The sequence below is a fragment of the Dasypus novemcinctus genome, chromosome 7 (genome assembly GCF_030445035.2).
Source record: "Dasypus novemcinctus isolate mDasNov1 chromosome 7, mDasNov1.1.hap2, whole genome shotgun sequence".
Lineage (NCBI taxonomy): Eukaryota > Metazoa > Chordata > Mammalia > Cingulata > Dasypodidae > Dasypus > Dasypus novemcinctus.
Window position 1 is genome coordinate 121,052,464 of NC_080679.1, and position 14,769 is coordinate 121,067,232.

Here is a 14,769-nt window from a genome sequence, read left to right on the forward strand (position 1 = left end):
CAGAACCATCTGCCATTACCATAGAATCTGTGGATCTCTGTAGCCCTCAGGACAACCAGTACCTGGGGTTGTATCTACTTTGGCTGTCTTATTGGTCTTGCTCTGGCCAGCTAACCGGGAGGTGAAGAAGGTCAACCACCATACCAGGGAGCCAAGAGTGCCTACAACTACAAGGAGGAGAATTGCATCCATCATCCATGTGGAATCTAAACCTCTTCTTGATATAGAGGTGGAGTGAACATAACCATCCCAGGGTCCACAGGATGGAGGAATAGAGTATGGATTAGAGTGGACTTACTGATAGTCTGCTATGGAACTATTGTGATTAGTAATGGAAGAAAGTGGAGCATTGATGTGGAGAGAGTGGCCATGATAGCTGCTGAGGGTAGGGAGCAGGAAGGAGAGATATGATGTGGAGGCATTTTCAGGACTTGGAGTTGTCCTGGGTGGTAATGCAGGGACAGATGCTGGATATCGTATGTTCTGCCATGGCCCAGTGGGTGGACTGGGGGAGAGTGTAAACTACAATGTAAACCATTATCCATGTGGTGCAGCAGTGCTCCAAAATGTATTCACCAAATGCAATGAATGTCCCATGATGATGAAAGAGGTAGTTGATGTGGGAGGAGTGGGGTGAAGGGAGTGGAGGGTATAGGGGAACCTCTTATATTTTTTGAATGTAACATTTAAAAAAAATAGAGAAAAATATATTTAAAAATTAAAAAATAAATAAAAATCCATCCAAATCCATCCAAAGTGTACAATCAGTGGTATTCATTATAATCACAGTTCAGCATTCATTACTTCAATCTTTTTAAAAGTTTCATTATTCCAGTAATAATAATAGTACTAAAAAACAGAAACAAACCAACCAAATAAACAAACTTATCATCTCTCAGTCTTTCTATGCTTCATTTACAATACATAGCTGCTCTTCTGGTATGCTCTCTAATTTATTTGTATTTATATTTTGTAAAAACTGTCTTACATAGGCAATATCACCCATATTCATATTTTACATGTGGTTTTACTGTTATACTGCCCCATGTTACATTTTTAACTTTCCTTTTAGTAATATAAATGTCTTCAAGCTTTCCCTTTCAATCACTGTCATACCCTATGATAGCTCTGCTAGTTACAAATACCATGATGTGCTCTTACATTTCAATTCATTTCCAAAGACTTACAACTTTTTAATCAGTTCTGCATAAATTAACCATTAGCTTCCCATTCTCTACCTTCATTCTATTTTCTGGTAAACTGTATTCTAATTATTAACTCCATGAGTTTACAAAATATGTGTAGTTCATAATAGACAATCATACAGTGTTTGTCCTTCTGTGTTTGGCTTCCTTCATTCAACACAACGTGCTCCAAGTTCATTCATGTTGTCCTATGCTTCAGGACATCATTTCTTCTTACCACTGCATAATATTCCCTCATGTGTATACAACACAATTTGTTTATCCATTCATCTGTTGATGGACACCTGGGTTGTTTCTAACTTTTGACTATTGTGAATAACATCACTATGAGCTTCAGTGTGCAAATGTCTATTTGTGTCACTACTCTCAGCTCTTCTGGGTATATACCAAACAGTGGTATGGGCAGGTCACATGGCAAGTCTATAGTGAACTTCCTGAAGAACTGCCAAACAGTACTCCACAGTGGCTGTACTATACTACATTCCCAATAAGAGTGAAAAAGCATTCCTATCTCTCCACATCCTCCAACATTTACAGTTTTCTGACTTTTTAATAGTGGCCAGTCTAATTGGTATGAAATGATATTTCATTTTAGTTTTGATTTGCATTTCCCTAATCACTAGTGCTGTTGAACATTTTTCCATTTGTTTTTTGACCATTTGTATTTCTTTGAACAATTGTTTTTTCAAGTCTTTTGCCCAATTTCTAATCAGGTAGTTTGTCTTTATTGTTGAGTTATATGATCTCTTTATATATTATGGATATTAAATCCTTATTGGATATGTAACTGACAAATATTTTCTCCCATTGAGTAGGCTGCATTTTCATCCTTCTGACAAAGACCTTTGAGGTGCAAAACCATTGAATTTTGGACATTCCATTTATCTATTTTTCTTTTGTTGCTTGTGCTTTGGGTGTAAGGTTTAAGAAACTACCACCTGCCACAAGATCTTGAAGATATTTTCCTACATTTTCTTCTAGGAGTTTTATGATTGTCACTTTTATATTTAGGTCTTTGATTCATTTTGAGTTAATTTTTCTACAAAGTGTGAGATAGGGGTCCTCTTTCTTTCTTTTGGATATGACAGACAGTTCTGTCTTTATTACAACACCATGTCATTTCTACCAATGTAACTAAATAATATGTATTAAAATTAGGAAGTAAGAGTTTTCCAAATTTGTTCTTCTTTTTAAAAGACATTTTTGGCTATTTGGGGCCCCTTATCTTTCCAATAAATTTGATTATTGGCTTTTCCATTTCTTCAAAAAAGGCTGTTGGGAATTTTATTTGGGTTGTCTTTTCACCTGTTTGACAAAGTACTTTGAGATACAAAAGTATTGAGTTTTGAGGAAGTCCCATTTATCTAATTTTTCTTTTGTTGCTTGTGCTTTGGGTATAAGGTCCAAGAAACCACCACTTACCACAGGTGTTTAAGATGTTTTCCTAAATTTTCTTCTAGTAGTTTTATGGTCCTGGCTTTTATATTAAGATCATTGATCCATCTTGAGTTGATTCTTGTATAGGAAGTGAGATAGGGGTCCTCTTTCATTCTTTTGGTTGTGGATAACCACTTACAGCTGCACAATTCATCAAAGAGACTGTCTTATCCTGTTGACATGACTTTGGTAGATTTGCGAAAAACCAGTTGGCGGGAAGCAGCTGTGGCTCAGTCAGTTGGGCTTCTGTCTACCATATGGGAGGCCCTGGGTTCGCATCCTGGTGCCTCCTTGTGAAGGAAGGCTCGCCCACATGCTGTGGAGGGCCACCCAGCCTGCAAGCACCGCAGAGTGCCACCTGGTCCACAAGCGCCGTGGAGAGCCAATTCACTGAGGTGATGCAACAAAAAGGGAGACAAGCAAAAAATGCAGAAAAGCACACGACAGACACAAAGAGCATACAGCAAGCAAACTGCAAGTGGGGGAGGGGAAAGAAATAAAAATAAATACAGACACAGAAGAATGCACAGCAAATGGACACCATGAGCAGACAGCAAGCAAAAAAACCCACAAAGGGTGGGGATAAAAAAACAGAACAAGACAAAAACCAGTTGGCTGTGAGGTGATGGTTTATTTTTGGACTCTCAATTTTATACCATTGACTGATGTGTCTATCTTTATGCCAATACCATGATGTTTTGACCACTGTAGTTTTGTAATATGTTTCAAGGTCTGGCAGGAAATTCCTCCCACATTGCTCTTCTTTTTCAGAATGCTTTTGGCTATTCAGGTGAACTTTCCTTTCCAAGTGAATTTGGAAATTGTCTTTTCTATTTCTGTAAAGTAGGCTGTTAGAATTTTAATTGGTATTGCATTGAAACTATAAATCAGTTTGGGAAGGATTGATATCCTCACAATATTTAGTGTTTGAATCCATGAACATGAACTGTATTTCCATTTGTTTAGGTCTTCATTGATTCCTTTTGGCTTGTGGTTTTCTGCATATAAGACCTGTACTTCTTTGGTTAAGTTGATTCCTAGGTATTTGAGACTTTCATTTAATTTTAATTTAAAAAAAATTTTTAATGAAGCTTTAGAATACATGTGTTACAACAAAAATATAGGGGATTCCCATATATACCACCCCTCTGCATCCCACAGGTTAACATCTTTCAGTAGCGTGTTACATTTGCAACAATTGATGAACACATTGTATTGATGTAGTATTGAAGCACTGCTACTAACCATGGTCTATAGTTTAAATTATATTTTACACGTTGCACTGCACAATTTTATAGGTTTTGAACAAAATGTATAATGGCCTTGTAGCAGTTTGATATGGTTATGAACTCTGAAAATAGATGTTGGATTATGTTTGTAATCTGATCTGTACCTGGGCATGACTGAGTTATGATTAGGGCATTGAGTCAGCACCCACCAGGTAGTGGGGACTCACAGATAAAAGGCATGGCAAAGAACAGAGTTGAGGGGTTTCTGATATTGGAGTTTTGATGTTGGAGTTTGATGCTGAAGAATTAATCTGAAGCCCCAGGAAGTAATCTCACAGAGGAAAGAGAAGCCAGTCCTAGGAAGAAAGGAACCTTGAACCCAGAGAAAAGCAAGCCCCAGGAATGTAGAAACCCAGGAAGCCTGAACCCTTGCAGATATCACAGCCATCTTGCTCCAAATAGACTTTAGTGAGGGAAGTAACTTATGCTTTATGGCTTGGTATCTGTAAGCTCCTACCCCAAATAAATACCTTTTATAAAAACCAACCAATTTTTGCTATTTTGCTTTAGCACCCCTTTGGCTGACTAATACAGGCCTATATATTTCATTGCAATGTCATGCAGGACAATTCTAATGACCCCCAAAATGACCCATATTACCACTGTTCTTCCCTCTTTCTCCACTAAGAACCTCTGGTGACCACTGCCTTTATATCAATGATACAAATTCTTCCATTGCTAACATAGTAAGTCTCTTTTAGTCCACAGTTGCATTCCTCCTTTATGTTCGTTCATTCCTCAATCTTGAGGATTTGGGGATGGTGATGACCATTCTGTTTCTTATTGAGAGGGGGGTTTAGATCCCTGGGACAGACTGGTAGAACTGTCTTGCTTGCAGTTGTGGACACTTTCTGTGTTTTGGGTTGGCCATTGTCCATCATCATCATTTTGTAAGTTGTCCTGGGTGAGTCCAATGAACTGGAGAGTAGGTGTTGCAACTCTGCTGAGATTCAGAGCTCAACCTTCATATGAACAGACTGAAGATTTAAGTCTCTGGGACATATATTTAACAAGCATAGTGCTAAATATAGGATCAAATAAAAGAGCCCTGGGTAGGGAAATTATAAATAAATCTAACTCTGTTATATTAAGGAACTTTTATTCCAAAGTGAAGTCCATTGACAAGGTGCTGAATTTCTGAGATTTTCTGTCCTGCCTATAGTGTCTAGATGTCTCTAGAGCCCTTAGGATCCCACTATTTGAGGCACTGGTTACTGTGGCAGTCAATGAGATCCTGCTGAGAGATGCTTAAGCCTAACCTCTGGAATGAATTCCTGTCTCACTTTGAAATCTCTTAGCCATAAAAACTCATTCATATTTAATATTTGCCCTTTTTGGTCTTTTTACAAATGTATCGCTAGTTGGTACTTGGTAATAATCCCTCAGTGCCAAGGAAGTTCATTCCCGGGAGTCATGTCCCATGCCTGGCTGAAGGTAGTACATTTATATGCTGAGTTTGGCTTAGAGAGAGGCCACATTTAAGCAACAAGGAGGCTTTCAGTAGCTAACTCTAGGCTAAGTTTCAATTTCATAAGAATAAGGTTCATAAGTACAACCATCAATATCAAGTGCCTGTCATGATTGGCTATTCTCCTTCACTAGGCACTGCCCGTGTACTCAGGGGATTCTTGTTACTCTATTAAAGAATGTAGCAGGACTTCTCAGACCATGAGACTAAGTGCCAAGCCTATGGAGTGGTTAGATTTTAACTTTTGGTACTGCCCTGTCTCTAGTCAAGTGAGAGGTGTCTCAGAACTGGTAAAGAGTGCTTCCCAGATGGGTTCTTATTGGGAGTATGGTCTTTTGTCTCTTCCAGGCCACATAGGTACTTTTGGGAAGAGGGTCCTTACCCTGGCCTCTTATTTTCAGTGGGGTTGTCAGTTGATCTTCCTTGTCACTGCAACCAGGCTCACCTGGTAATGTCAGCAGGACTCTGATTATATCAGGGATTGAAATGAGCATTCCTAGGCCATCTTTTATTGTAAGGTTAGTAGTCAGGAAAAGCTGGTCTTGGGTCTCTTTTTCTGTTGGGTAGGGCAGTTGAAAGACACTCACCTAGGTTGTTTCTCCAGTTCTGAGTCACTAACCAGTCTCTATTTCACTTGATACCTTTCAGGTATCACTTTGGTTACCACGTGGCATTTTTTTCTAGGGTTTATAGTGGTACTTAGAGGGAAGGAACAGGGGAAATGAGTCTATATTATCTTGTTCAGGCCAGATATTTCCATATATTTTACCTAATAATCCCTGTGTTTATCGAATGATATATTTTGAATGATATGTTTTGCTTATGGTCACCCTGAATACTAGCATATTTGAATAAAAAAATGATACAAAAATTTTGCTTAAGTTTTCTGAGATACTTTTTGTGGTTGATGTCCTTCATAGCCAACAGATGAATTTTAGATGTTAACCTCTTCTCAGTGTGCTTGGTTACTCTCAACAGTTACATGACTCAGCTCCCTTTCTCCTCACCTTTACTCCACCAGAACCCTGCCATCAGTTTTCTACCCTCCTCCCCGCAGGAGTGCAAGGCTATTCTAAACCCCACACCTTTATTACCACACCTGTTCATTCCTATGTAGTCTTCAATAACTGCATGGAGGGATTCATGCACATATGATATAAATGCCCTTTCAATTGAGCTCATCTGGGCATATCTATGCCTAACAAAAGAAGTTTTGTTACTGAAATTAAGTAACTCTTGCATGCAAGCATTGACATATTTTTAGAAAGATATGCTCTTGAGTTGTCCTCAAATCACATCTCCTATAGAACTATTCATGGTTACAAGTTTGTAAAATCAGAAATTGTTTCCAAACTACCCGTGTAATGACTTGAAACTTGAAGTACACTAAGTCTACAAACTAACTAAAGGATGGGAGTGGAGATATTGCAAGACTGAATAAGTATGATAAGGTGCAAGAACAGAGGGACTTATTTCTCATGGAAAGAATGAGAGAGAGAAAAAAGAAAAAGACAAACAGATAAAGAGAGTGAACAAGAGAGAATGGGATAGAGAGGTTTCGCTTTCACCAAGATAAAACATTCTTAGGTTGATTCTTCTGTAATATCTATGTTAGCAATTAGCACAAACAATTGCGCTAATATGCAAATAATTAAAAAGAGAAAACTTCTGTATATTTGCGGAATAGGGAAATGATAATAAATATTAATGTTAATTGATCCCTTACTCTATTCCAGGCCCTGTACTAAGTGTTTTACACGAATCAAACGTTTTCATTCTGATAACAACACTATGGTTTGGTATTATTATTATTACCATATTAGCAGTGTAGCTAAAAATAGCACAGGTTAAATAATTGGCCAGTGTCATTGAGCTAGTAGTGGTAGAGGCTAGATTAAAATTGATTTGTCTGTGCTCAAAGTCAATACTTTTAAAAAAATTAATTTATTGAAGTATATCACTCATACATAAACACACACAAACAACAGTTGTATAATAATAGTTGTGAACTTACAAAACAAATATACATAACATCACACAAGACTCCCACAACTCACCCCATCACCAATAATCTTAATTGTCTTTAACCTTTTTAACTAATGATTAAAGAGCATTGTCAAAATATTACTATTAAGCAAAATATTTTCCCCCAACCCACCCTATTATCTTTATATCATTTATATATGAGCATACAAAAATAATTAAGTGTATAGTAAAAGTTGTGAACTTACAAAGCAAACATGCATAGCATCATACAGGGGTCCCATGTATAAACCTTCCATTAACACCTTGCATTGTCATGAGATGTTTGCTATAAATTATGAAAGAGTATTTTCAAAATCTTACTACTAATCATAATCCTTATCTTATATTTGATGTGTTTTTCCCCCAACCCACCCTATTATTATTTTATAAATATATATTTTTTATGACAGAAGTTGTAACTTATAAAACAATCATGTAAATGTGCAGAAGTCCCAAACAACACCCCTCCATCAACATACCTCACTGTGGTGGAAATTTGCTACAGGTAAGATAATATCATCTGATTGCTACCATGTCTGTAGTATACATTTGACTCACATTTTCCATACTGCCTCATTATCAGTGCAGTATATCTTTCATGCAGATGCAAGAATATTATATTATTACTGCTAACCATGTCCATAGGTCACTTCAGCTGTATTTTTCCCATGCTTCTCCAATTTCCAACACCCTGCAGTAGTGATGTACATTTGCTCTAGCTCACAAAGGACATGTTTGCATCTGTATCATCAACCACAATTCTTATCTACGTCTTGGTTTACTGAGCTATTCAGTTCTGAGATTATTCTGTCAATTGGCATTTACATACCTAGAATACCTTTTTCAGCCACATCCCCATTTATAAAATAGCTGTTAATCACTATTTGTTACCAGCAACTCTATACATTTCAAAATTTTTATAGTAAAGCTAATTAAAATTGCTATATACATTAAACATCAGTAGTCCATCTCAGTTGTCCTTTTATCTCCTTTAAGAATCCACCACCTATCACCAGGTCTTAAAGATATATCCCTACAATTTCTTCTAGATGTTTCATGGCTCTTGTTTTATTTTTAGATTTTTGATCCATTTTGAGTTAATTTTTGGATGAAGTGTCAGATAGGGGTCCTCTTTCCTTCTTTCAGCTATGGATACCCAATTCTTTCAGCACCATTTTTTGAATGTTCTGTCCTAGCTGGGTGGGTTTGACAGGCTAGTCAAAACTCACTTGACCATACATGTGAGGGTCTGTTTCTGAACCATCAATTTGGTTCCATTTGTTGATGTGTCTGTCTTTATTCTAGTACCATGCTGTTTTTACCACTATAGCTAGGCAGTATGATTTAAAATCTGGAGATAAGGGTTCACTTTCATGTGATGTTTCTGGCTATTCAGGAGCCCTTATCCTTCCAAATAAATTTGGCGATTATGTTTTCAATTTTTTTTTTAATGCTGGTAGAACTTTTATTGGAATTACATTGAATCTATATATTAATTTGAGTAGAATTGACATCTTAATGATATTTAGTCTTCCAATCAATGAACATGGAATGTTCTTCCAGTTATTTAGGTCTTTTTTGATTTCTTTTAATACCGAGTTGCAGTTTTCTGAATCAAGTTCTTTACATTGTTGGTTAGGTTTATTCCTGACTATTTGAGTTCTATCTGTCATATTTTATTTTCACCACTCTTTTGACATCTTTAGTTACTTTTATTGATAAAATCTTCATTTCTGGACTCTCTTTCAGGCCCCTCTCTCCTGTCTTTTCTTTTCAGGCTCTAGCATACTCCTTAGTTTTTCCTGAAAATCTGATCTCTTGCTTAGAAATTCTCTCAGTTTCTGTTAATCTGTGAATATTCTAATCTCGCCCTCACTTTTGAAAGACAATCTTGCTGGATATAAGATTCTTGGCTGGAACTTTTTCTCTTATAGTATCTTAAATATATCATACCACTGTCTTCTTGCTTCCATGGTTTCTGGTGAGAAATCAACACTTAATCTTATTGGGTATCCTTTATATGTTATGATTTGCTTTCCTCTTGCTGTTCTTAGAATTCTCTCTTTGTCATTGGCATTTGACATTCTGATTGCCATGTATCTTGGAATTGGTCTATTCAGATTATTTCAGATGGGAGTACATTGTGCTTCTTGGACATGGATATCTATGTCCTTCAATAGGGTTGGGAAATTTTCTACCATTATTTCTTCAAATATTCTTTCTGCTCCTTTTCACTTCTCTTCTCCCATGACACCCATGACATGTATGTTTGCATGCCTTTTGCTGTCATTTAGTTCCCTGAGACCTTGTTCAATTTTTTCCATTCTTTTCTTCATCTGTTCTTTTCTATGTTCACTTTCAGACACCATTTCTTCAAGGTCCCCAATCCTTTCTTCTGCCTCCTCAAATCTGCTATTATATGATTCCAAAGTTTTTTTTAAATTTCATTGATTGCACCTTTCATTCCCATAAGATCTGCTATTTTTCCATGTATGCTTTTAAATTCTTCTTTGTGCTCATCCAGTGTCTTCTTAATATCCTTAATCTCTTTAGCCATCTCTTTGAATTTATTAAGGAGATTTGTGTGAACATTTATGATTAGTTGTCTCAACTCCTTTATTTCATCTGGAAGCTTATCTCATTCCTTTAACTGGGTCAGCTTCCTGTTTGTTGGTATGGATTGTAATTTTTTGTCGGTGTCTTGACCTCTGAATTACAGGAGTATTTATTCTGGGCGCAGTTTTTCTCTGTAGTTTAGGGCTTTCTGCCCTTCTTCCTTGCTGGTTGTACAGTAGGAGCCAAGGTTGCAATTGATACTAGAGGCTGTGGAGGCTCAAGCTGCCCTCATTATGTCAGAGACCAATGAAGTTTCTCCCAACTTTCACCTTTGTCAGTGATAGGTACAGAGCCATAGCTGTAATACAAGTTGTGCAGGCCTAGACTGTAGTTGCCCAGAGAGACTGATGAGGCTACATGCCCCTTTCTTCCCTGCCTGGGGCAGGGATGGAGCTGCAGGTGTGGGCAACAATCTATGGAGTGCAGGTCCAAGATGACTGCAGTTGCTTCAGTAGACTTCAGATTTTCAGTCTGTGCCAGCCAAAGGCACCTGCAATTATCTGGATAGGCTGGTGCAGGGCCTATCAGCCTCCTCCCTGTCAGAGGTGGGGCTGAAGCCTAGGCTAGGGCTGCAAGCAGATCTGGGTGAAAAAAAAACTGGTTCTTACCATCACCGTGATTTTCAGTTCTGGGTTCCCCTCAGGCTGGGGGTGGAGTCAAAATGGCAACTACCAGCCTCTTTCTGACTTGGGCAGATTCACACCCCAGCTATTCCCAAGATTATACCTTAGCCAGCAGCCAAGTCTACCAATCAGTAGCCAAAATCAGCAGTCAACCTTCTCTTTCACCCTTGTTTTGGGAAAATGGAGCTTCCAATTCCAGCCACAGAGTAGCTTCTGGGGTGGCTCATTCTGTCAGAGTAGGACAATCACTGACCTCCATGGCTTGGCTGGTAATTTCCAGAGAAGCTGGCTCAGGTCCCTTCAGCTCCCTCCCTGCTGGAGGTGGCACTGGGACCTAGGCTAGAGCTACAATCTCAGCTGGATGGAAAGAAGCTGGTTTCCACCAGCACTGTGAACTTCAGTTCGCCCAGCTTTCCTTCATGCCAGGTGCAGAGTTAAGATGGTGGCTCCCAGCCTTTTTCTGGCTTGGAATGGTTCAAACTTTAGCTGTTCCCAGGATTATACTTTAGCCTGCTGGATTTACTCATCAGTTGGTAAAATTGGTGCCCAATTGTCTCTTCTTCCCCCATTTTTGGTAAGTGGAACTTTCAATTCCAGCTGCAGAACAGCTCCTGAAGCAGCTTGTGTCTCCAGTTGATGATGGGCACTGGCCTCCATGGTTTGGAACACTCTACTTATGAGTATTCTCTGCAGATGGGCAGTCTCCTACTTACAGTTTTTCAAGGATGTTGCAGGATGCTCTTCTGGTCTCCTGAAGCCTCCAAACAGGTGCTTCAGCTAGCTCCAGATAGCTCTGGGTATTTACTAATTGCCCTGTAGCAGGAATTGACTCTAGGAGCGCCTTACTCCACCACCATCTTGCTGGCTGTCCTAAAGCCAATACTTTTAAGCGGGATTCTTCCTGAAAAAAATGTTGGACAGAAAGTTATTTGACACATACGGTTAGCTGTTCACAAGGTGTAGCAGTTTGATATAGTTATGAATTCCAAAAATAGATATTGGATTATGTTTGTAAACTTGTCTGGACCTGGGCATGATTAAATTATGACTAAGTCTCTGATTAGGCCACATCAGTAGAGTGTTGATTCCCTACTCCTTGGTGGGTGAAGACTCACAGATAAAAGGCATGGCAAGGGACAGAATTGAAGGGCTTTTTTAATATTGGAGTTTTGGTGTTGGAGTTTGATGCTAAAGTCTTTTATTTAAAGATTTATTTATTTCTCTCCCCTCCCCCCCCCACCTCTGTTGTCTGTTCTCTGTGTTTATTTGCTGCGTCTTATTTCTTTATCCGCTTCTGTTGCTGTCAGCGGCACGGGGATCTGTGTCTCTTTTTGTTGCGTCATCTTGTTGTGTCAGCTCTCTGTGTGTGTGGCACCAGTCCTGAGCAGGCTGCACTTTCTTTTGGCTGGGCTCTCCTTACAGGGCACACTCTTTGCGCGTGGGGCTTCCTTACGCGGGGGACACCTCTGCGTGGCAGGACACTCCTTATGCGCATCAGCACTGTGCATGGGCCAGTTCCACATGGGTCAAGGAGGCCCGGGGTTTGAACCTTGGACCTCCCATGTGGTAGACAGACACCCTAACCACTGGGCCAAGTCCGCCGCCCTATGTTAAAGTCTTAAGCTGAAGCCCTGGGAAGTAAGCACACATAGGAAAGAAAAGCAGGCCATGGGAAAAGAGGAAACCTGAGCCCAGAAAGAAGCAAGTCCTGGAAAGAGAGGAACTCTGAGTCCAGAGAGAAGCAAGACCTGGAAAGAGAAGAACCCAGGAAGACTGAACTCTGACAGACATAAGCAGCCATCTTGCTCGAACACATAGACATAGACTTTGGTGAGGGAAGTAACCTACGCTTTATGACCTGGTATCTGTAAGCTCCTACCCCAAGTAAATACCCTTTATAAAAACCAGCAGATTTCTGTTATTTTGCATCAGTACCCCTTTGGTGACTAATATACAAGGTTTCCCTAATATGTACATATATATACATTATAGGTGGCTGGCTATGTGGATATGTGTTGACATGTCCTTGACTTATGTTTAAGAGACTGTAACAGTCATTGATGAGGATTATATACATATGTTTTTATTTTGAATTGCACCATAACATATTTCATACAATGTCAACACAGCGCCCAAATAACAAGTTGATCTGTGAGGAAGTTAAAAAGCAAATATTGAAATCAACAGTATGTGTGACAGCTTCTCCATGCAATTGACTGGTTCTTGATAATTCTGTATACATTTTGGAGTGCAATTTCATATTATGCACATTTCACATCCATTTCCAGCCTCTGAAGATGGCAACACAAGCCTGCAATGGTGATTAGAAAACTGTCATTAAGATAGTGTGTGTATGTATACGTTTTAAAAAAATAATTTCTTAAAAAGAAGCTTTAGATTACATAAATGTTACATAAAAAAATAAAAAGGATTCCCATATGTGCCCCTCCCTCCTCCACCCACACTTTCCCACATTAACAACATCCTTCATTAATGTGGTACATTTGTTACAGGAATTCATGAACACATATAGAAGCATTGCTACTAATCATGGACTACAGTTTACATTATAGTTTATACCCAATCCCACACAATTTTGTAAATTATGACAAAATATGCAGTGGCCTGTATCCATCATTGCAATGTCATGCAGGACAAATCCAATGTCCCAAAAATGCCCCCATATTACACTTACTCATCCTTCTCCCATCCCTCAGAACCTCTGTTGGCCATTGACCTTACATCAATGATAAGAGTTCTTCCATTGCTAGAAAAAATAATGTCTATAGTAGAATAATAAGTCTACTTTAGTCCATTGCTCATTCCCCAATCTTGAGGATAAACTTTTACACACACACACAAACACACTTGCATATGGCAGTATAAATCATATAAGCGATGGTTTATTTGCAGAACCAATCAACTTCACAAATAATAAAAGTCCTTTCAATATAAGATCATGTTTCATTGCATTTACCATCAAGAAATATGGACATAGATGAAGACATTAGCTCCAGCATACAACACAGAACTATGATGATAGTCAAAATGGATTTTAAGTAATATGCAGCACCTTGACTTTGCTCTTCAGAGAAGACATTTTCTGTTGAATAGCAAGGGTTTATTAACTCCAAATGGAATAAAATGCCTTCTGCTTTTGTTCTGTTTACTTTGACTCCTATGGCTATTGCAGTTTTCTCAAAGTTGGGACTTTCTTCTTAGAATGTGTAAAATAATACAATGTTCAGGGCTTATCTGTTCCCACCTCCTTCTCTGGTATTCAGATGGAACCTACAGCAAATTCTAATCAATCTTTGCACTTGACCAGAAACAGTCAATGAGCAGCTGTGCATAATGTCAAAATGTTTGGAAACAGTCCTCATGAATTCTATACTGAAGACCAGAGGTACTTGGCACTTCCTATTTAGGAGGACCATGGGTAGTGGAAAGAACATGAGTTAGGCAGGTGACACTCACCTGATTTTCTGAGTTCTGCTTCTTACTAGCCCATAATATTTTACAAGGCTCTTGAACCGCATTTTTCTTGTCTATATAAAATGGGGGGTATTTTCCTCCATATTTTGGATAAACATTAGGATTAATGTATGAAGACTATCATAAACACAGGGATTTAAGAAACATAGCTATTATGGTTAACCTGCAAATTTTAAAGCAGATACAGGCTCAGAATAGCCCCTTAGTATTGATAATCTGCCTTCCTAATTTCCTTTTGCCTGAGTCTATTGGCCTAAGCTTTCTAGATATGCTTAAGTACAATAGGGCATAGTGCAGATTCTGCCCTGTATCTAGTCAATGTTCCACAAACTGATATTATTTTTATTCAAGTCAACCACAATTTGTTTTCTTCTCTTAATGTAGTAAGCATTCCCTGTGCTGAAGTTCCCAGAAAGACCAGTATCTGTGTCTGACACCCATACTTTATCTGCTGTATACTTTCAAAACCTTTATAAAATTGATTACCCTTTTGCCAAAAAAACTCAACCCCACATTCACCATATGTGTTTTTATTAGCTGACCTTGAAGTTGGAAGGCTATTTTCTGGTTTGTATTTCACCTTGAAATGAGCCTCACTTTCAATTCTTCTT